The following is a 21,532-nucleotide window of genomic DNA, read 5'->3' on the forward strand; positions in this document are numbered from 1 at the left end:
ATTGACAGCAGACGGGAATTATGTAACGTTTACAACTTCACTGTGAGCTAACTAATTATAAGAAGTAAATGAAAGCCGGCATAATGATGTAGTTCTTTTAGCGGCCACTTTCAGTATTTTTTCCTAAGATACCTGCGTTAGATTGAAAGCTACACACCATTCTCCGGAAAGGTGGCTTTGCCGCAAAGAGTCTTCTGTTTGCCACCACGATTTTTCCGGAGCAAAGCCATAGACAGTTTCGCGGTAAAACGTTTGCTCTGTAACTGTTCGCAGAAGCAGAACGTCAGCCAATGGTGCACTTTAGGGTAAGTTGCGTGCCAATGAAAAAAATCACTTACAGATGAAAATCTGTGTGAATCCGACATGAGCTCGGCGAAGCGAACATTATTTTTCATATAGTTCTGCTGCGGGTTCTTAAAAAAAAACAAGAAACAATAGTTTGCAAAGCTCTCAAGTGGCCGTTAGGTCCACGTTAGCATTTCTTTTCTTCTTGCTTCGGTCACGTCTTAATCTTCTGCGCTATGCATTGACCGAGAAAAAACTTAAGAACTCGTGTCATTTATGCCAGTTAAAATGCTCCAATCAATTAATAAATAGATAAGATTTTGCTGTGGGAATACCATTATGCATAAATTACAGCTCAGGTTGACTCAATGAACAAATGTACGTCCTTTACGGGGGAAACTGAAAAGGATACTGAACTAGTATACAAATTTAGTAAAAACCTTTAGAAGTTTTATTTTTTCTAAACTCTTACTTTAGCTCATTTTTCTCGAAGCGCTAGTGTACCAGGAGAAAAATGAACGGCGGCATTGATCGTAACTTATTTTTATGGTTTGCCAGACGACACTTTATTCGTCTTCATGTTCAGTTGTTAGCATTTTATAAAGCGTTTTCGTGTGAAAAAAAATGAACACCAACTTAGCAGGCGGTGTCAAATTTCTTAGCGTCACCGTGAACTGGGGCGAGGACTTCAACTAGAATATCATAATGTTCTCTTTGGTTTTTGCGTCAATACTGGCTTATCAAACTTTTTCCCACAGTAAAAGTGGATTTTGTGGGATTGCAAAAGCGTCATTTAATATTACAGCTAAATGTGACTTCCTTCTTGTGTAGCTTTAGTTTAGGTAGTACGAATGTTTACGTAGCCTGGCGTGCTTCTCAGAATACTGTTAGCACTGTATAAGCTAGGAATATTGCTATGAGGCTGAGCGCTCGAATAAAGAAACGGTGTCATCTCGTTCGCTCTATGCTGAATAAAACAGCTGCATGCGCCTAATAGGAAGAGCATAATTCTCATGTCCCTGATGCCGCTGTCAGCTAAACCGTAACTTTTAAGCAACAGTTCATCCTAGCTTGTAGGTAAGTAACAAAAAATTGTGGTGTAATTTGTGTAAGCTAACGGTAAACCCACAACGCTTCGTTTAGTCTGTCTTTACATAACAGGTATGCAGTGGAATAGATTCATTTGTTGAAATGATGTACAAAAAGCTGCTCTAAATCTAGCTGTGCAGAAAATAGAAACTTTGATTTTAAGCGCAAATCCGTGGACTATGTGACTGAGATGACCGACAGCAGTACAAAGAAGTCGAAAAGAACTGTTCCTTTCTTTTAATATTGGACTGTGTGTGGCTTGCTTCTGTATGACACTGGGTATAATATGGGCTGCTAAAAGGATATATTTTCTGCTTTTCTTGAAATTCTAAGCCTCTCTTTCACGGACCTAAGTCAGTGGTTCATAAATAATGCCATACTGTTTGCGAAGCTATATTACGTTGCTAAGAGATTGTCTGAAGCCTGATGCGTTACATGCTCATGCTTAACATGCTTTGTTTTAGGTCCTTCAACCCTTGTTGCACCATATTATTAGAAGAAATTTACCTTACGTTATTTAGACAATAACTTTTTTTTACGTAGGTGCTTCGATAGGGTTACAAGTCACCGGCTCCAACGGTGCTCCGCAAAATAAATTACACGGCCTGTCCCTGACGCAAGAAATCTTTTGTGGAGGGCTGCTTCTTAATGATAAAAAAGTATGCCATGTGTGTGGGGAGGTAATACTATACAAAGCCTTTCAGCGTACACCTCAAAGTAGTGACGCAGAGCCCTCCGTCTGCCGCTCATTGGAGCTTTGCTCACACTTTAATTGATGGACACGTCCGGCTGATGCCCAAACTGATCTGTTATTAACGTTGACGTGATGGCGGCGGTGTATTTAGTGTGTGTTATATTCGCGGCGGGTGTAACGTTCCCCGAGTCCTCTAACGTACCTATGCTGGTTTTTCGTGCGCATAGAGAAATGAGCGCATAAAGGTGGCAGCCGCTGAAACCTGGAAAGACCACATAATATTTTCCCCAAAAGTAGGGGGGAGGGGCACACGACCTCCGTTACTACGTTTAAACAAAGCGCAACAGACAGGCTTGTGCGGCTAAAATTGCAAAACCTTCTAATGCCATTTGCATGGAGAAGAGCAATTGAATGGCTGATGATCTTTCTCTCTATAGTGCGTATTCTTCTAGTTTCTAACAACATTGGACGAGTGGCAGATCATTGAAGTATGTGCTAATTATTAAAATGAGAATTTTAAAATATATATTACATCAAAAGCCGCTTACAATCAGCATTGCACTAGGTGCAGGTCCACTTTACAAAATTATTACTTTCGTTAAAATTTTTCAACCTGGCAGGATAGGAAGGCCCCATGACGTGAGCAGGCACCGGTCGTTCCATTCTTTGGCTCTTCTCAAGAGGACTCATCGGACGTGGGGAGAAGTGCGAGTAATCGAGGAAGAAACAGCTTTGGTCTGGGCTGTACGATAGGGACAGCGACGAACTGGTGTATTGACAGAAAGACATGTACAATGCTCTTTTTCGACGCAGTCTGATATGTTTTACGCTTTCATGGCAGGCCCACAACCATTCGTGTCACCCCTCTTTTTGACCCCGCCTGGTATGCTTTAACAAACTGCAATGCATGCTCGCTGACCTGGAGAGGCAAAGGAGAAGGGTGGGTATAAAAATTAATTTGTAGAAAATTAAAGTAACGTTTAACAGTCTCGGAAGAGAACAGCTGTTTACGATAGGTAGCGAGTCATTGGAAGTGGTAAGGGAATACATCTACTTAGGACAGGTAGTGACTGCGGATCCGGATCATGAGACTGAAATAATCAGAAGAATAAGAATGGGCTGGGGTGCGTTTGGCAGGCATTCTCAGATCATGAACAGCAGATTGCCATTATCCCTCAAGAGATAAGTTTATAACAGCGATGTCTCACCAGTACTCACGTATGGGGCAGAAACCTGGATGCTTACGAAAACGGTTCCACTTAAATTGAGGACGACGCAACGAGCTATGGAAAAAAGAATGATAGGCGTAACGTTAAGAGTAAGAAAAGAGCAGATTGGTTGAGGGAAGAAATGCTAGTTAATGACATCTTAGTTGAAATCAAGAAAAAGAAATGGGGGGGGGGCATGGTCACGACATGTAATGAGGAGGGCAGATAACCGATGGTCATTAAGGGTTAAGGACTGGATTCCAAGGGAAGGTCAGCTTAGCAGGGGGCGGCAGAAAGTTAGGTGGGTGGATGAGATTAAGAAGTTTGCAGGGACAACATGGCCACAATTAGTACATGACCGGGGTAGTTGGGGAAGTATGGGAGAGGCCTTTGCCCTGCAGTGAGCTTAACCAGGCAGATGACGACGATGATATGTTTTACGTCTTCATTACAGCCTAGCACACTATTGAAGTTCATTATCACTGGTGTGAAATAAAAAAAAAGAAATATCAGTAAATAATTCTAGTAGCGTGATTTTAAGTAGGTTTGTTTGATAGGTCGCTAATGTTACACCGAACATAGCCTCCTACGAACTTCCATGCCTGCCCATCAGCTCGACAAGCGCAGAGAGCCTGATGACATGCCTAGTTCCGCCGTTCGCCGCCAGGGGGCGGTACCAGCGCGGAATAGACCAGGCGATGCCATAGCTCGGCGCACGCTAGAGCTGACTTTTTTTTCTCCGCAGCTTCTGTTGCTTTATTGAATCTAGGAGTCAGTAACACCGACACTTCCAAGAACATGTAATCTGCTGCCATTGGCATCTGCCGAAAAAAAATGTGCGTACTGGAAACGAATGAGCAAAATATATCGATCTCAATTACCCTACGAGGATTCCTTGCCTTTTGGCTTGTTCAAGCTGTATTGCAGGTTAGACGAGCGTGAAATCAATTTGAAGTTTGAAAAGTGCCATCCAAAGAGAAACACTGCCGTAATTCGAAGTCAGTGTCTGCGGTCAAGGCCATCCTTGACCGCAGCTACTGGGAAAACATTTCGGCGATGTTGTTCTTCTTCATTGCCTTCAGGACTAAGTTAAGTAGCAGAAGGCAGAAGAACGTAGTCAGTATCGCATCCAACAACTGCTCTTGATTGTTGGGAATTGAAGACTTCAGGCCGTCGCAGTACTCAAGCAAAGTTATTTGCCGAGTTCATGCACCAAAAGTTACGATCTCGCGTTCGTATGGGATGGACGCTGATGAGGCGCCAAAATATAACTTAAGTCTGAGCTTTCGGGATGTGATTGACGGTCTGTTGTGTTACATTGAACGCTGTTACACGTGGGAACGTGGCCATGTTATTATTCTTGTCATAGTCAATGATGGCGCTGGGATCGAGAAAGCCAAATGATTCAGTATCTGTGAGCATATGCCGCATGAGAGGACGAACGCCCAAGCAATAAAGTTTTTTGTATGAAAGCAGGCAACTGAAATTCTAAACCTAACAAAAGGTAATTTCAATGCAAAGCAAAACAACACTTTTTTTAGGACAAGCTCACGTACGCTTTTTTTCTGGCAAGAATAACCCGTAGTCAATCTCACAAATGAAAGGGCCTTTCTATGTACGTGCAGTAGCCGCTCCCCTGTACTAGTTTTATCCGTTATCTTCAGCCCCGGCTTTATCCCAGGCAAACATGCTTTGTCACTTATTGTAGAGTTCCAGACGTGCACACGCTATCATTGCACCTTTACCGCACGTCGGCCACGATTCGCAGACGCTTTCATAGCGTCCCTCGATTACGTGCTCCCTGCCCAGACTCTAAATGCTAGGAGACGAGGCTAGGACGTTGAATTCAGGAGTCAGAGTGATTGCGCAGGCCCCAGAAAGTATATAGTAGGGTGTTGTTAATGTTAACATGCCTACTGATAAATGACGATAGTGGTAAAGCTCTAACGAAATATGGATGGTTTGTGATCCCAATGAGGGTAATGGGACTGGGGAAACAGGAGGTGTCGACAGGACACAACATCAGCCAAATGGCGCATCCTAGTGATGAGTTCTTCTTTACATCACTCTTGAAAAGCATAGGTTAAGATCTGGTTGCTAAGAGCTCATTCGGCTTTTATGTACGGAATGTCTTGTTTCCCTCAGTGCTATTTCGTTGAGCTGTATTTTAAACACACGAAGAATGGTAGACGTGTTGTGGCCCGACTCATTAATGTTGTTTAAACAGTGGTTTTAAATTTTTAATGATGGGGCCAGCCGGCAAACTTAAAAGCTCTTAAATATTGTAGCGATTACAAAACTTTATCCCATATCCTCATTCGAAAGCTAAAGAGTGCAAGCCTACAAGCAGGTTTTAGGGTGGAAGTAACATTTTCAGAAGTTTTACCCGTTGCAGGTGCACGATAAAGGTAAGGCCTCGCGCTCCAGCTTTATAAATCCATGGTATAAATTGTGCATTATCAAAATAAATCTATTGAACCAGCGGTTTCTTATTCTTAATGTAAACACTCAGGATAATAAGATGCTGGTTAGGGTAGTTTGGATAGCACTCCTAACTGCTCCGTTTCAAATATGTACACTAGATGAAATTAGCCGTGAAACAACAAATATTTCTTCGGGGCATATTCCAAACTGATTTCTATTACTGTTAGCTTTTCTCGTTTTCAAGCAATAATACAAGATAAGAATAGTATTATTTCTAATTGCGAAGTTATAGCTGTGTCTACTTGACTGAACATTTGAATTCGCGTGTGGGGAATTTTTTAATGATACCAATCGAAGTAAATGTAGGCACAGGTTTTAAACTCAATGGGTAATTATAATTCTTAACGAGACAGAGCACTGAAACTTGTTGTCGCTGCTAAATGTTTTGTATTGTCGTTGGTACGATGTCTTCTTTTTTAATGTGAATGTTGTGAGTGGTGCTTTAGTATTGGTACATGAGCCAATCCGTATCAGCTTACTGCTGTTGGAATTTCTTCTTGTCTATCCTTTAGCTAGTAAGGTATTCGTGCGTAGAAGATACATGCGTTTTCTTTCGAATAGAAACCCATAAAGCTGAACAATAACTCTGGCGCGAGTACTCAAAACAAAGACAAATACGAGCGCAGAGTTCCCTTTGAGTGGCGTGTGCGTAAATTTTATACTTTGCCTATCGGTCACGTTGAATATGTCTGGCCTTCTTCTGCCGTCATATGGGGTGCTTGAAGAAAATGTACCTTTGCAAAGAACAAAATAAATCGAGATTCCGCCTTGTCTATGCACGCACGTAGGGGAAATGCAGCTACATGCGACCTTCTGGTACAAAGACAAAGAAGGCGCAGGGCTCAGACATGAAGGAAAGGGTTGTCCAAACAGCAAGGTCGAGTCACATGGTGCTGTCGTGCCCCGGGCACAGTATTGCATTCCCCAAAGGGAGTGCCCCGACAAAACTACGAGTGCAGGTCACACCATACCAAGGACCGTTACTAAGGCTCCTTTGTCACCGAAGATAAATGAGGTTCCGGCTTCTAGGCACATCAAACTGTTTTTTGTTCTCCTGACCTTTCCTAGGTTACGAATGCTTCTATGTATTGGCTAAACAAGGACTAATGATACCGCAGGAGATACGAATGCGAGTCCATTAGGCGAGATACGGGTAAGTGTGCGGAAAACGATCATTGCATCTTTGCTTTTCTTCCGTACTTCGTTGGCGACGATAGGCATAGTACCGCATGTTCTGCGTAATACGATAATAGGCGTGATCATACATGGTTTCTGGGACAATATTACTGCCAGTATAGTCAGACACAGTGCATCGCCAGGACGATGTGGACATAGAGAACTAACGCACGTGCATATGCTGCGTATTGGTGAAGGTGAGATTAAATAAATGTTCTTCCAACGGAAACAAATACGGTTTGGTTGGCGTATGATTTATGCAGCTAATTAGTAAAATATTCGCGATATACAATTTGCCCGGGTGTCTATCATATTTTCCCACAAGTTAAGCTTTGAAAGTCATCCTTTCTTGCTTACGGCAACTCTTTACATATGCGACTTTTGAGACCTTTTGGCAGAACATGACCGCTTTCTTGCGCAAACCATCCCGACTGGTGCGGTGAGAGAGTCTATTCAGCTTTTCACTAAATCCTTGAGTAAGTCGCAATTCAGATCTAGGCGTCTTTTGCATAGTGCGCCATTCAGGAAAAATAACACCTACGCTCAAGAATTTTCTTATTTTTAACACAGGCTTGACTGTGGGTGCCACGTATGCTGCATGAACGTTACTACCGACAAAAGAATTGATGCCACACCCAAAACACGCATGCGACTTATAATGTACGAGATAAGAAATGCTCAACGCCATGTTGACATTGGAACCTGACTTTCCAACTAGGCATACCAAAATGTTCCACATTAATGTTGTCTTCGGGCAATGTATGCAACGTATGATGCTGATTTTCACGTGTCTGCTTTGGAACGCAACTTTTTCAGTGAAAATTCAGTGCTCCCCCTTGAGGACAACTAGAACATCACCCAAATTAAAGTCAAGCTCTACCGCTTCCGCATTTTTATCAGCGTAGTGCTTAAAGTTGTGTGACGCGGGGCTAGCCCAAAAGACTTTCCGCATTAGCGCCACGCCATATTTTAGAAGTAGGCGTCTTTTACTTTCAATCATTTTTGTTGCAAGACACATGATTAATTAAAGCACTCATCTAAATGCAATGAGGATTCTGTGCAAACAAAGAAATATCCTAGATTCGGCGTCACAAAGGCAAATTTGCTGCTCGTAGGTGCACCACACGAATAGAAACATTGCAAAAAGAAGACAGTTCACATAAATTAATCTAGTAGCTCTAAGTAAAATAACCTCGCGAGTCGTGAGTGAAGGGCCCCATTTTATTAGGTGTCCCTTTTTTGCAGTTAACTGAAGGAAACAGAACTTAAAAAGCTCTTCAGAAACGCTAGTGTTGTTTAAAAACTTCGATACAATCGCTGAAAGCCTTTGACATTGTGAAAGACGTCGGAATGTTAATACGTAGCTTGCGTTCAATGGCACTGCAAAGCCATTTGGGGTGTCACGTTGACGCGAAACTGGTGTAATTAATTTCCAGTTGGCCAACAACGTGCCCGCTCTATCATTCTGTCAGCTCCAGTTCGGTCCAGTTCCATCTGGCAATTCACTTGCTTAGTTTAATTTTACGCGCTCTGTGATATTAAAAACTTCAGATAAAGCGATTTCAAAGCACTTTCAGTGCATTGATCGTGTATGTGTTGTTTTCAGCGTGATTAAATAATTTGCCTACCCAAGCGTTTTGAGTCCGTCTGCATGGCTCGTCGTCTTCATGCCGACATGCTCATGGATAAACTTGGCAATCGAGTGGCATAGCAAGGAGGGGTCAGGGTCCCGCAGTACTTTTCAATACTTTTCATCTGGCTACGAAACTATCACATAGCACTGTAGGAGAGCTTCATACAGCGCCCGAAGTGGACGCACCACGGCGCTGGCCCAAGTAGAAGGTGGAGCTGGTACAGACGCCGAACGGAAGTCATTGACGTTCTGTGCGTAAGCTTGCTATTGCGCAAGGATCGACTGCCTTTATGTGACTATTGCCGGCACAAAGTGCAAATCGCCGCCTTGCTGTTTCTGTAGAGTGTTCAGAAACTTACGCGCGAACGATTTCGAAATTAGTACGCCACTCTTTCCTTTTTTTGCCATTTGCAGATTCAACAGCGTTCACAACAGCGGGCTGATTCATAACCAAATTCATGCACTTGGACTACTCCTGCGTTAGAAACCGACTACATAGCAGATTCGCGTTGCGCTTTTATGTAATTGCGCGCAAAAGAAACCTGCGTCTCGAACTAATAAGGCTAACCAAGTGATTAACTAACGACAGAAACAGATTATTATTACTAGTTAATGCTAACTTACTACACTATAATGACCAAATTACTAATAAAATAATTACCAACTAATTCCTGATTGTAACCTAGGTAATAAGCTAGCAAAGCTAATCATCGGATTAACCAACCAAACTAACAGGCAATTACTCAATGATTTATCAAACTAATACCTAGCTAACCTAACTTACTGACCTAACAAACTACATTAACAAAACCAAGTCAACCAATAAGCCAATTACATACTAAGTAATATACAAACTAAACTAACTAAATATATAAGGCAACTGACAAATGTAACTAATCAAGCTGCCAAAGCTAACTAACTAAGTTGTCTAATTGAAATAACATTATTCAAATAATGACAAACGTAAGTATTCACTAATGACCAACCAGTGTATAATAATTAAGCAATTATAACTACCTTCCTAAATTACGGACTAATAACTGATCAGCACACTGATCTAGCTGACCAAATATAAGTGACTTACACAATTAAGTAGAACAAGTGCAAAATAAGGGAGCTGAACGGAGCAGTTGGTGCAAGGAAGGGTACTATGTGGGAGCGGAGCGACGCCAATCATAAGACTTTGCCAAACGTTCGTGGTCTATGTTCACTGTCCAAACATGGGGAAATAAACGTGGGAAAGACGCCTTTCCTCGTGAATGATTTGCATGATCGCGCAACCCGGCCATCTGGCGCGCGGCAGATTTCTGACCTACTTTCGCCAGCGCCTCTGGTACCACCTTCTGTTTCTATGTTAAACGTTCGAGGAAGTTTCATGACCAGAACATCTATCACAATGTATCTTTTGTGTTCTTAGCCATTGCCTCGTTAGCCATTACCATAATTTTAATACATGTAGCTTTTACGCCCTTTACAGAGATCACTTTTGTGCCCCCTTACCGCTGCGTCCCACCAACCTCTCGGAATTCATCTATCCACTGCAAACTAACCAACTCTCATCTGGCGCTCTGTGGTCATAATTGGCCCTTGCGTCATAAAACAACAAATTTATTCATTCGTTCATGACCAGTTGGAACGCAACCTGGTGAGACGATACCGCAACCTGTTTATGTTGCTGCATACAGCCGAAACGATAGAAATGTCAGAATCACCTCTGCAAATTCTAATTGGAGGTGTCTCCGGAAATACAGTATGTTCTTGCATTACTTGAATGCTAATCGCATTAGCGCTGGCGGTCATTGTGAGATGGCTTCCACCTTATCTTTTTTCTTGCATGGAATCCGGAGAGAAATTGTTTCAAAGGGTCAAATAAGAGGCGTTTCAAACACGTGCCTAACGTCCCTGAATACTACAAAGAGAGCATGTTGTTGCAAACGAAGCTTAGAACACTAGTGGTAGATAATGGCATAACAAATGAGGCTGAATTATTTTTCTCACAATAAACATATAAGTAATTCGTGTCCTAATATGTGCCCCCAACTTTCTATTTCATTGCATTAGGTAACCCACGGAGGCTTAGCTACGCCTTGCAGCCTTGTACTATTTATTGCGGAACAAAATTTTAAATATGTTAGGTGTTTCAATACCAATAATAGAAAGCACCCGTCATGTGCTGCGCGGCTTCGTAAATGCAAACAAACACATGCTACATTACCGTACCCGAGAAGAAAGGGAATTGAGAGAAGGGCCCCACTTTTATTAGTCTTTTAATAAGACAACAAACACTGACACCAAGGACAACAACACAACCTTCGCGTTTCGTGAAGGTTTTAGGATCGTAATTTTTCTTATGTTGTCTTGGTGTCAGTGTTTGTTAGCTTCTTATAATATTACCATACCTGGTCCCCTGTGAACTTCAAAACATGTTGGAATCACGCTCAAACAACACCGGAAGCTACGACAGCAAGACAGACAGACAGACAGACAAGGAACTTTATTTAATCCTGAGGAGCTACCAGGACCTCCTAACGGGAGGCCATTGTAGCCGCTGGCCGCGCCCACGTAAAGGACAAAACGCCGTGCCGCTCCGCTCTTTCCTGGGACCTCTGGATAGCCTGGGCTTGCTTTCGGAGTACCGTGCTTCTTATGGCCTCCTCCCACTCGGCTTCGCTGGAGAGGAAGTCGTCAGGCAACGCGGGACATCGCCAGAGCATGTGAGCCATTGAGCAAAAGGTTTCAGCGCAGTCGGGACAACTAGGGTCCACATCCGACTACATCCTACTGAGGAATCCCCGCGACGGGAAAGATCCCGTCTGCAGCATTCTAAGTGTAGCTGACTGACCTCTACTGAGCTTCGGGTGAGGCAGAGGATAAATTCTCCGACCAAGTTGGTAATGTTTAGTGATTTCATTAAATGTGAGGAGTGGATCGTTCTGCTGAGGCCCTTCCTGCCCTTCCTGAGCCTCCAGACCATCGCGGCGCGTGAGTTCTCGCGCACGGTCGTGGGCAAGCTCGTTCAGGTTTGGGAATCCCTCGAGAACGTTCGTCCCCATGTGTGCGGGGAACCACGTGATATAATGAAAACCGGGGTAAGCCATTTTCTCTAAAATAGAGGCCGCTTCTCGTGCGAGGTTACCCGACTCGAAAGCTCTGATTGCGTCTCTCGAGTCGGTGTAAATGTAGGAACACTCTGTATCACACAAGGCCAGCGCAACTGCAATTTGCTCTGCTATACTCGCGGTGGCCGCCCTGACCGAGGCCGAGGACCGAAGCACCCCCCGCCCGTCTACAACCGACAGCGCGAACACTCTCCTGTTCTCGTACTGCGCCGCATCGACAAAGAGCGCGGAGTCTCTGTCATCTCTAACTTTCTTCAATATGGCTCGCGCACGGGCTTTACGTCTACCCTCGTTATGCTGAGGATGTACGTTCCGCGGGAAGGGCCTCACCAGGTAGGTCGCCCTCGTTTCTCGTGTCAATGTTATACGCCGGTCCTCCATTATCCTAGGAGCCATGCAAACCTCGTCGAGACTTCGCCTGCCAGCTTGGGTCGACGATAGCCTAACCACCTGGGCAGTGACCTGTGCCTCTATGATCTCGTCTATGCTATTGTGCATACCGAGTTGATCTAGCCTGTCGGAGCTCGTGGCAATAGGCAAGCCTAGCACTTTTTTGATGCTCTTGCGCATGAGTGTATTTAATTTGGTCTTTTCCGTTTTTGTCCACACTAGAGCTGACGCCACATAGTTAATATGACTCATGAGGAACGCGTTGTACATCCGAAGGAGGTTGTCTTCACCTAACCCCTTCTTTCGGTTGGACACCCTAGCAATTAGCCGCAACATATTCTCTGTTTTGGCTGTAACGTGGGTAATTGTTCTGGCATTACAGCCCCTCGCGTCTATGAGCAGGCCTAGGATCTTAACTGAGTCGACTCTGGGAATTTTCTGCCCATTATTCGCGTATAATGCCACGGGTAGCTGGTTGAGGGGTGTCCGGCCCCGAACCCCTTGCCTTGCGGGTCTGTAAAGCAACAGCTCCGATTTACTCGTAGACAGCTTGAGACCCGTGTCCGCGAAGTAAGCCTCCATCTCGTCCAAGGCCGCTTGTAGAGCTTGCTCCATTTCAGCTAGGGAGCCCCTTGGGCACCAGATCGTGATGTCATCTGCGTAAAGTGCGTGATCTATGCCCTGGAGGCCGCCCAGCCTATCTGATAGACCCTTCATGACTATATTGAAGAGCAGTGGCGAGATGACTGATCCCTGAGGGGTACCCCGAGCTCCCAATTCGTACACGCTCGACCGAATCTGCCCCACCTGAATAGTAACAGTTCTATTCATGAGAAAGGACCTAACGAAGGCCTGGAATTTGACTCCCAGGCCTATCCCGGCAGTTGGCTTGCAGAATGTATCTATGAAACACTGTGTCGAACGCCTTAGTGAGATCCAGGGCGAGAATCCCTCTCACGTCCCGGGTGCCGCTATCAAAGATTTGCTTCCTTAGCATTAGCATAACATCCTGCGTCGATAGGCCGGGCCGAAAACCAACCATATTATGTGGGAAGAGGTTTTTGCGCTCTATGTACCCGGAAACCCTGTTCAAGATCGCGTGCTCCGCTACCTTGCCTATGCACGAGGTTAGTGATATTGGCCTCATGTTGTCCAAATGAAGAGGTTTTCCTGGTTTAGGGATGAGTGTCACTATAGCCGACCTCCATCCGTCAAGCACCTGTCCTGTCTCCCATACCCTGTTGACCTCCTTAGTAAGTAGTTCCACTGCTTTATCCCCCGCAGGGGCGTCTGCGTCAGCAGGCGTTTGGTGTGTTGCGACACCACGTACCCGAGCACACGAGGGTTGGACCCTCCCGCGTGTAGCCGTGCGCGGCTTAGCCGTGTCTGGGGAAAGGGGGATCCTGGGGGTTGAGCCGATGCTGGGTGTCTGGACCTTTAAGGCCCCCCGGCGGACGCAACACACCCCTTTGGCCTCTGCTTCACATAGACGGCCCCCCCCGGACTGACCCACCCGGGGGAAATCGGTAGTTGCCTTTTCCTGTCTCTCTCTCCCTCCAGCCTTCGTCTTTCTCTCACTTTTCATCTTTCCTGTCTTCTCCTTCCTTCCGCTTACTTCCATAGTTTCCAGGCAGCAAGGGTTAACCTTGTGTGATTAACCAACCTAGGTTATTTCATATTTGGTTATAGTGATGACGTACAGCTGGCGTTTACAGGACCTGTTCTTACAGTCTCTGTAGCGTCCCCTTGTAGGACTCCATGGTGGGTGGCTGGCGTTATTGCCGAAAATTCAATTCCTTTATGGCAACATCCTTCCCTCCACTTCCTGATCGCCCTCAGAAAAGAGGGCGCACCGATGATTTATTCCAGTTTTTTGGTCGACAAAAAGAGTCCTTCCCTCGTTTTCACGTGATCCACTCTGAAAAACCAGCAAAACAAGTGCGAACCATCTCCCCGTTCCTTGTATCTAAGTCTCTTACCGAAGTTTTTGGTCCAGGATATAAGGTGTCGAGGATGGCTAGCGGAGACCTCCTCCTGGAGCTCCGCGATCAGAAGCAATTTGAAAAACTGCCTCAGCTAGTATCATTTGGGGAGACCCAAGTAGTAGTAACCCCGCACCGCACGATGAATACTTCCCGCGGCGTTGTCTCGGACGATGATTTGCTGGAGCTCTCTGAGGCTGAGCTCTTGGAGGGCTTCAGCGAACAGAATATCATAAATGTCAAAAGGATCAAGATAAGGCGAGACGGTAAAGAAATTCCGACCAAACACCTAATACTCACCTTCAATTCAAGTGTCCTGCCCGAGTCAATCGAGGCCGGGTACATCAAGCTTCGTGTACGCCCGTATGTGCCAAATCCCTTGAGATGTTTCAAATGCCAACGTTTTGGCCACAGCTCGCAGAGCTGCCGAGGCCACCAAACATGCGCCAAATGCAGTGCCCTTGAACACGAAACTGAAGAATGTAAGAACTCTCTACACTGTGTAAACTGTGATGGGGATCACGCCGCGTACTCACGGTCGTGCCCATCCTGGAAGAAAGAAAAAGAAATCGTAACGATCAAAGTGAAAGAAAATATCTCATTTAAGGAGGCACGCAGGCGGGTTGCATACCTGCCAAAGAAAAGCTTTGCCGAAGTGGCGCGTCAGGGGGCAGCGTCACAACGGCCTCCGGCGGCTGTCCGACCCACAAGCAGTGAGTCGGCAGTCACGCCATCTGCCCCCGCGACGGTTGCAGCTAGCGCTGCTCCGTCAACCGAGAAGGAACCATCGACCCCGAAGGAGGGCGCAGCCGAGGCTGCCTCAACTTCCGAGGTTCCTTCATGCGCTGGCAACGGCCGGCGTAGCCGGGTCCCTCTGGGAGCCCCATCGACCTCCGGGCTGGTGGGCGCAGGGGTCTTGCCCTCCAAGGCGGGACTCCCTCTGAAATCTTCCCGCTCGCAAGAGCACGTGTCCGGCGCCTCACAAGAGGCAATGGACACTACACCCATCCTCAAGGCGCACCAAGCGCCTAAGGAGCGGCGAGGCTCCCTCGAACGCTCCAGAAAGAACAAAACCCCTATTACAGGGCCTCGAAAGGGTTCTGTTATCTAAGGCATCCCGTCCGTTTCCATAAACACAGCACCAATTTATTTTAAATATGGATACACAAATCATTCAATGGAACATTAGAGGTCTCCTTACAAACCTTGATGATTTGCAAGAACTCATCCGCAAACATAATCCAAAAGTGCTGTGTTTACAGGAAACACACTTAAAATCCAGACACACAAACTTTCTTCGACAATATGTTACTTTTCGGAAAGATCGCGATGATGCCATCGCATCATCGGGTGGTGTTGCGATTCTCACACATAAAAGTATAGCATGTCAACCTTTACAGCTTCGAACGCCCCTTGAAGCAGTGGCGGTGCGAGTTGTTCTGCTAAACAAACTCATCACTATTTGCTCGCTTTATATACCCCCACATTACAAATTAACTAAACATGAATTTCAGTCCTTTATAAATGAACTGCCAGAACCCTATGTTGTTCTTGGCGACTTCAATGCGCACAGCTCCCTGTGGGGCGACTCTCGTATAGATGCGCGAGGTCGTCTTGTTGAACAGTTCCTTTTTTCTTGTGGTGCGTGCCTTTTGAATAAGAAGGAACCCACATATTACTCTCTAGCAAACAGAACCTTTTCTTCAATCGATCTCAGCATAGTTTCTCCTTCTATTCTGCCTGAACTTGAATGGGAAGTTACGAACAATCCCTACGGAAGCGACCACTTCCCTATACTATTAAGAACACTTAAACAAAACGAATATCCACCACACGCTCCTAGGTGGAAGATTGAGACAGCTGATTGGGAGAAATTTCGATCTCTAACTAGTATCCCATGGGCTGACCTGTCTTCATTAGGAATTGACGCTGCAGTCGAGGTTTTTACAGAATTCATAATAGATGTCGCATTTAAATGCATATCAGAAGTAAAAGGCTTGGCCTGCAAACGGCGTGTCCCATGGTGGAACGACGATTGTAGGATCGCTCGTAAAAAACAGAACAGGGCGTGGGGGTTGCTACGCGCTTCTCCCACTGCAGAGAATCTAGTCAACTTTAAAAAAGTAAAATCCGAAGGTCGGCGAACCCGCCGACAGGCCAGACGAGAAAGTTGGCAGAAGTTTCTATCGAGTATTAACTCGTTCAGAGATGAGGCGAAAGCCTGGAACAGGGTCAACAGGATAAGAGGCCGACAAGCACATGGACTCCCTTTGGTAAACACAGAAGGCGATACCCTACAAGATCAGGCGGACTCGCTTGGGTAGCACTTTGAGAGCGTGTCAAATGCCACCCATTACTCTCAATCCTTTCTGAAATATAAACAAATAGAAGAATGTAAGCCACTCATGAGAAAATGTCAACAGAATCAACCATACAACTGTCCTTTTAGCATTGCCGAGTTGAGAGCTGCCTTGAGCGCATGCAAAAGCTCTGCACCGGGCTCTGATAGAATCATGTACGAAATGCTCAAAAACACGCACAATGACACGCAAGTAACACTACTTACACTTTTCAACACCATCTGGGACGCAGGGTATCTTCCAACGGCATGGAAAGAAGCCATTGTGGTCCCTGTTTTGAAACAAGGGAAAGACCCTTCTTCAGTGGCAAGTTACCGCCCGATAGCCCTCACAAGCTGCATGTGCAAGGTATTTGAAAAAATGATAAATCGGCGTCTCATCCATTTCCTTGAACAAAACAAAATGCTTGATCCCTATCAGTGTGGCTTCCGAGAAGGGCGCTGCACAACCGACCATCTTGTACGTATTGAAGGACATATTCGTGACGCGTTTGTACACAAACAGTTCTTCTTATCGATATTCCTTGATATGGAGAAGGCGTACGATACGACCTGGCGCTACGGAATCTTGAGAGACTTGTCAGAAATGGGCATTCATGGTAATATGCTAAACGTAATAAAAAGCTACTTGTCCAATCGCACCTTCCGGGTAAAAGTTGGCAATGTCCTCTCACGTCCTTTTACACAAGAAACTGGTGTACCCCAGGGTGGCGTGCTCAGTTGCACACTCTTTATTGTTAAGATGACAACACTTCGTGCTTCCTTACCACCGGCCATTCTGTATTCTGTCTATGTGGACGACATTCAAATAGGTTTCAAGTCCTGTAACCTCGCAGTCTGTGAGAGACAGGTACAGCATGGTTTGAACAAGGTGTCAGGGTGGGCAGAGAAAAATGGATTTAAAATCAATCCTCACAAGAGTTCTTGTGTGTTGTTTACAAGAAAGAGAGGCCTGGTACCGGACCCTTCCTTAGAACTGTGTGGACAACAGATACCTGTAAACAAAGAGCACAAATTTCTAGGTGTTATACTTGACAATAGACTCACTTTCGTCCCACACATTAAACATCTGAAAGAAAAATGTCTAAAAACAATGAACATAATAAAACTTCTATCCAAGACTACGTGGGGTAGTGACAGGAAGTGCCTAATGAATCTCTATAAGAGCCTAATCCGGTCACGATTAGATTATGGTGCCGTGATATATAACTCTGCCGCCCCAAGCACGCTAAAGATGCTAGACCCTGTTCACCATCTAGGTATGCGTTTAGCCACAGGCGCTTTCAGAACAAGCCCGATTGAAAGCCTATATGCCGAATCCAATGAATGGTCTCTCTACCTACAGAGGTCATACATCAGCTTTACATATCTCCTTAAAGTACGCTCTAATCCTGAACATCCATGTTTTCATACCGTTACCGATATGAGGTGCGCTACACTTTTCAGCAATCGCCCCTCCATAAGACAGCCTTTCTCGCTGCGTGTGAAGGAGCTTAGCGATGAAATCCATGTCCCACTCCTCGAGCATCGCTTAATGCACCTAACCAATCTCTTACCTCCTTGGGAGTGGCAGGTTATACAATGTGACATATCCTTTATAAAAATTACAAAGCACGCTCCTGAGGCTGAAATCAGAATGCATTTCCTAGAGCTGCAGTACAAACACTCCTGCGCAGAGTACTACACAGACGCTTCGAAGTCAAATGCCGGGGTATCCTATGCAGCCGTCGGCCCATCCTTCTCGGAATCCGATGTACTGCATCCGGAAACCAGCATTTTTACGGCCGACGCCTACGCATTACTCGCTGCTGTGAAGCATATTAGAAGATCAAAACTTCCAAAAGCAGCGATCTATACAGACTCTCTAAGCGTCGTGAAGGCCCTAATGTCACTCTACAAACATAAAAATCCCGTATTCAATGAACTGTATTCGGTATTGTGTAAAGCGTATACATCTAACCAGAACATTATAATATGCTGGGTACCTGGCCACAGAGGTATCGAGGGCAATGTACTGGCTGATCAAATGGCCACATCACTCACATCACTAAACACTTCTTCTGCAGTTGCTGTCCCGGTCACAGATCTGAAGCCTTTCTTGCGTAAGAAACTGCGACAACACTGGCAACGCATGTGGAACGCAGAAATAAACAATAAACTGCACGTTATAAAGCCACAGCTAGGTTTTTGGCCCTTCCCATCAAAATCACGGCGAACAGATGTCCTATTTTGCCGCCTCAGAATAGGCCACACTTTTGGTACACACAATTTTCTTCTTACTGGAAACGAACCGCCAACCTGTGGTCGATGTGGTGAGAGGCTGACCGTCCTCCACGTCCTCTTGGAGTGTCGCGAAGCCGAACCTGAAAGAAAGAAGCATTTTCCTCTTGCATATCGTCATTGCATACCTCTTCACCCAGCAATGTTTCTTGGAAAGGAACCGCTTTTTAACACCAAGGCAGTCCTCGACTTCTTAAAGGATGTAGTTCTACACGTTATAAGCCCATTAAATTCGTAGAGCATCCTCGCTCCATAGGATGCTGCTGCGATAATTGTTCTGAATAGCACATGCCTCCAGGCCCTTGTGTTTTCAAGGGCCATATGGAGGCACTAGTGCTCTAGCATTTCTTATAATCTGCTATATTTTACCTATCGTACCATTCTTTTTAAATGCATCTAAATGTTCATAGTACAAGTCATACGTCATCGCCATAATTTTATTATACAGATTTTACGCACTTTATCGCGTATATTTTAAGGCCCCTTTACAGCCACGTCACACCAACCTCATAGTAATCATAAGTACATTGCAAACCCATTAGCACAGACATGGCGCTCTTTGGCCATACCTGGCCCTTGCGCCAAAAAACCCCATACATCATCATCATCCACTGCTTTATCGTCCAGGTTTCGTAATAGCCTGTTAGAAACTTTATCCGGACCCGGAGCCGACCTGCTGTTTAAATTGTAGATCACCGCCCTGATCTCTCATTCTGTGAAAGGCGCGTCCAGTTCATCTACCGTCGCGCACTCGATCTGCGGATAATACTCTTCCTGCGTTGGCCCTATAGGAAGGTATCTATCCGCGATCGCATTCAAAAGTGACTCTTCAGTACCTCCCTCCTGTTTGTGCCGGTGTATGACTTTACTAAGTGTTTGCCTTTGATTATGCTTTGTCTGCGCGTCACCCAGGAGGTGCTTGGGGAGATTCCACTTCCCTCCTGAGCGCATGGACCCGTCTACTGCCGCGCAGATCTCGTCCCATTGTAGCCTATTGAGCTCCGCACAATATCTCTGAATCTCTCTATTAAGCTCTGCAACCTTTTTCCTCAGCCTACGATTTAACCTTTGTGTTTTCCACCTCATCAGAATTGACGATTTCACCTCCAACAGATGCGCTAGGTGCGGATCCATTCTTGGGACCTCCGCTTCTGTTTGTACTACCTTAGTAGCCCTCTCGACGTCCTCTGTTAAGGATTCGATAGCCTCGTCAAACGAGGAAAATGTGCTCGTTCGCTCCTTCCTAAGTTTCCTGAACTCCTCCCAGTCCGTGACTCGAAATACCCTGGCCGGTCGGGCTTCCACCGTCAATGTTACCGCTACAATGAAGTGGTCTAAGCCCAGGTTCTCCTGCTTATTGGCCCACGTTACGTTACCTACGTTCCTTACACAGGCCAAATCAGGCGTTGTGTCTCGCGCAACTGACGTGCCCAGCCTAGTGGGGAACCCTGGGTCCGTGATTACCGAAAACGCAAGATCATCCAGGATCCTCGCCAGGTTCTCTCCTTTTACAGTCCGTCTGACGTAGCCCCATGCGTTATGAGGGGCGTTAAAGTCCCCAGCAACTATCAGAGGAGAGTGTTTGGCTATCGAAGTCGCCTTCCTAAGCAGGGAGTTAAACGACAGCAAGAACTTCAATTTTTTATGTCTGTCCGGAGCACACACATTTTATGGGGCTATGGGACGTATACGCACTTTATTAACAATGATTGAGCTCTAAAAGCACAAAACAAGCATCAGCATACTCGAAGCAACAACAAAAAAAAAAACTTACTGTTTTTACATCACATCCATCTTTAACAGCGGCTTTGTTGCCGATTTTGCCTGCATCAGCAAATTCTCTGAATATAGTTGCGCAAAGGAGTTAGCCATTCCCTGTCCTTTCTACAATGAGAAGGCTTACACAAGTATGGTCAGGGACGAATGAGTGAAAGGATTGTAATAAATTTAATTTTTCCTGATATTTGACGGAACAGTAAACTCGCAAAACAGTTCTCAATTCGTAAGCGTAATGAGAATTTTGGGAGAGTTAGCAGGTACGCATTCCGGCACTTCGTTTCTATGGGCACGTGAGGCCACAAACCATTGGTATCAAATGTTCTTTATTCCAGGGAAGTTACGGACTGCTACATCATGAGCGCACTCAGTGTGTTCATAATGTGGGTGATCATCGCGCGAGCGGTTTTTGCATCTTCTTCTGCTGCTTTTCTTTCCTTCTTGAATTCTGAATGGACGTATCATATATCGTTAGTCCGCTCCTGTGCCTTTCCCTAGTTCCGAAAAAAAATATTTTCCGAACTTCGTACAGCCTGTTTCAGGCCGACTGATTACTTCAGTTTGTGGCCTTCTGCGACGTGGTAAACCTTTCCCTAGCTTGTCTACTGCACCAGCGCTGTCTGGTGCAAACGAAACTTGTACGCAGAGCCAAAGGAACACCAAAACCTACGCCCAGCTGCTCTCAGCGTCACGTTCTCAGCTGCCATTCAATTGGTTGGCGCGCGATTCGAACTTGATGCGAATAATTATTTCAGCACACTGACTTCATCGAGGCTCCATAGCACGATTACTTGGGCAGCGTTATTCACCGAAGAATGAACGCAATAATTTTGTTCGTGTTCATGAAGCAACAGCTATCCTAATCATTTTTTTTTTATGCCTAGGTGGCCCGAAATGGCGCGAAGATATCTTCAAAATAATATAGGGAGTATTCATTGGATTTTGTTCTCTTGTGAATGAATATTAGACTGAATATTTGCAAAGAAAGATGTTACCTATAAGAATGCGTGTGGGTACGCTTATAGATGTGCTGGCGCTCCGTCTGTTTTTCCCCCGT

This window comes from Dermacentor variabilis, chromosome 7 (genome assembly GCF_050947875.1).
Source record: "Dermacentor variabilis isolate Ectoservices chromosome 7, ASM5094787v1, whole genome shotgun sequence".
NCBI classification, from domain to species: Eukaryota; Metazoa; Arthropoda; class Arachnida; order Ixodida; family Ixodidae; genus Dermacentor; species Dermacentor variabilis.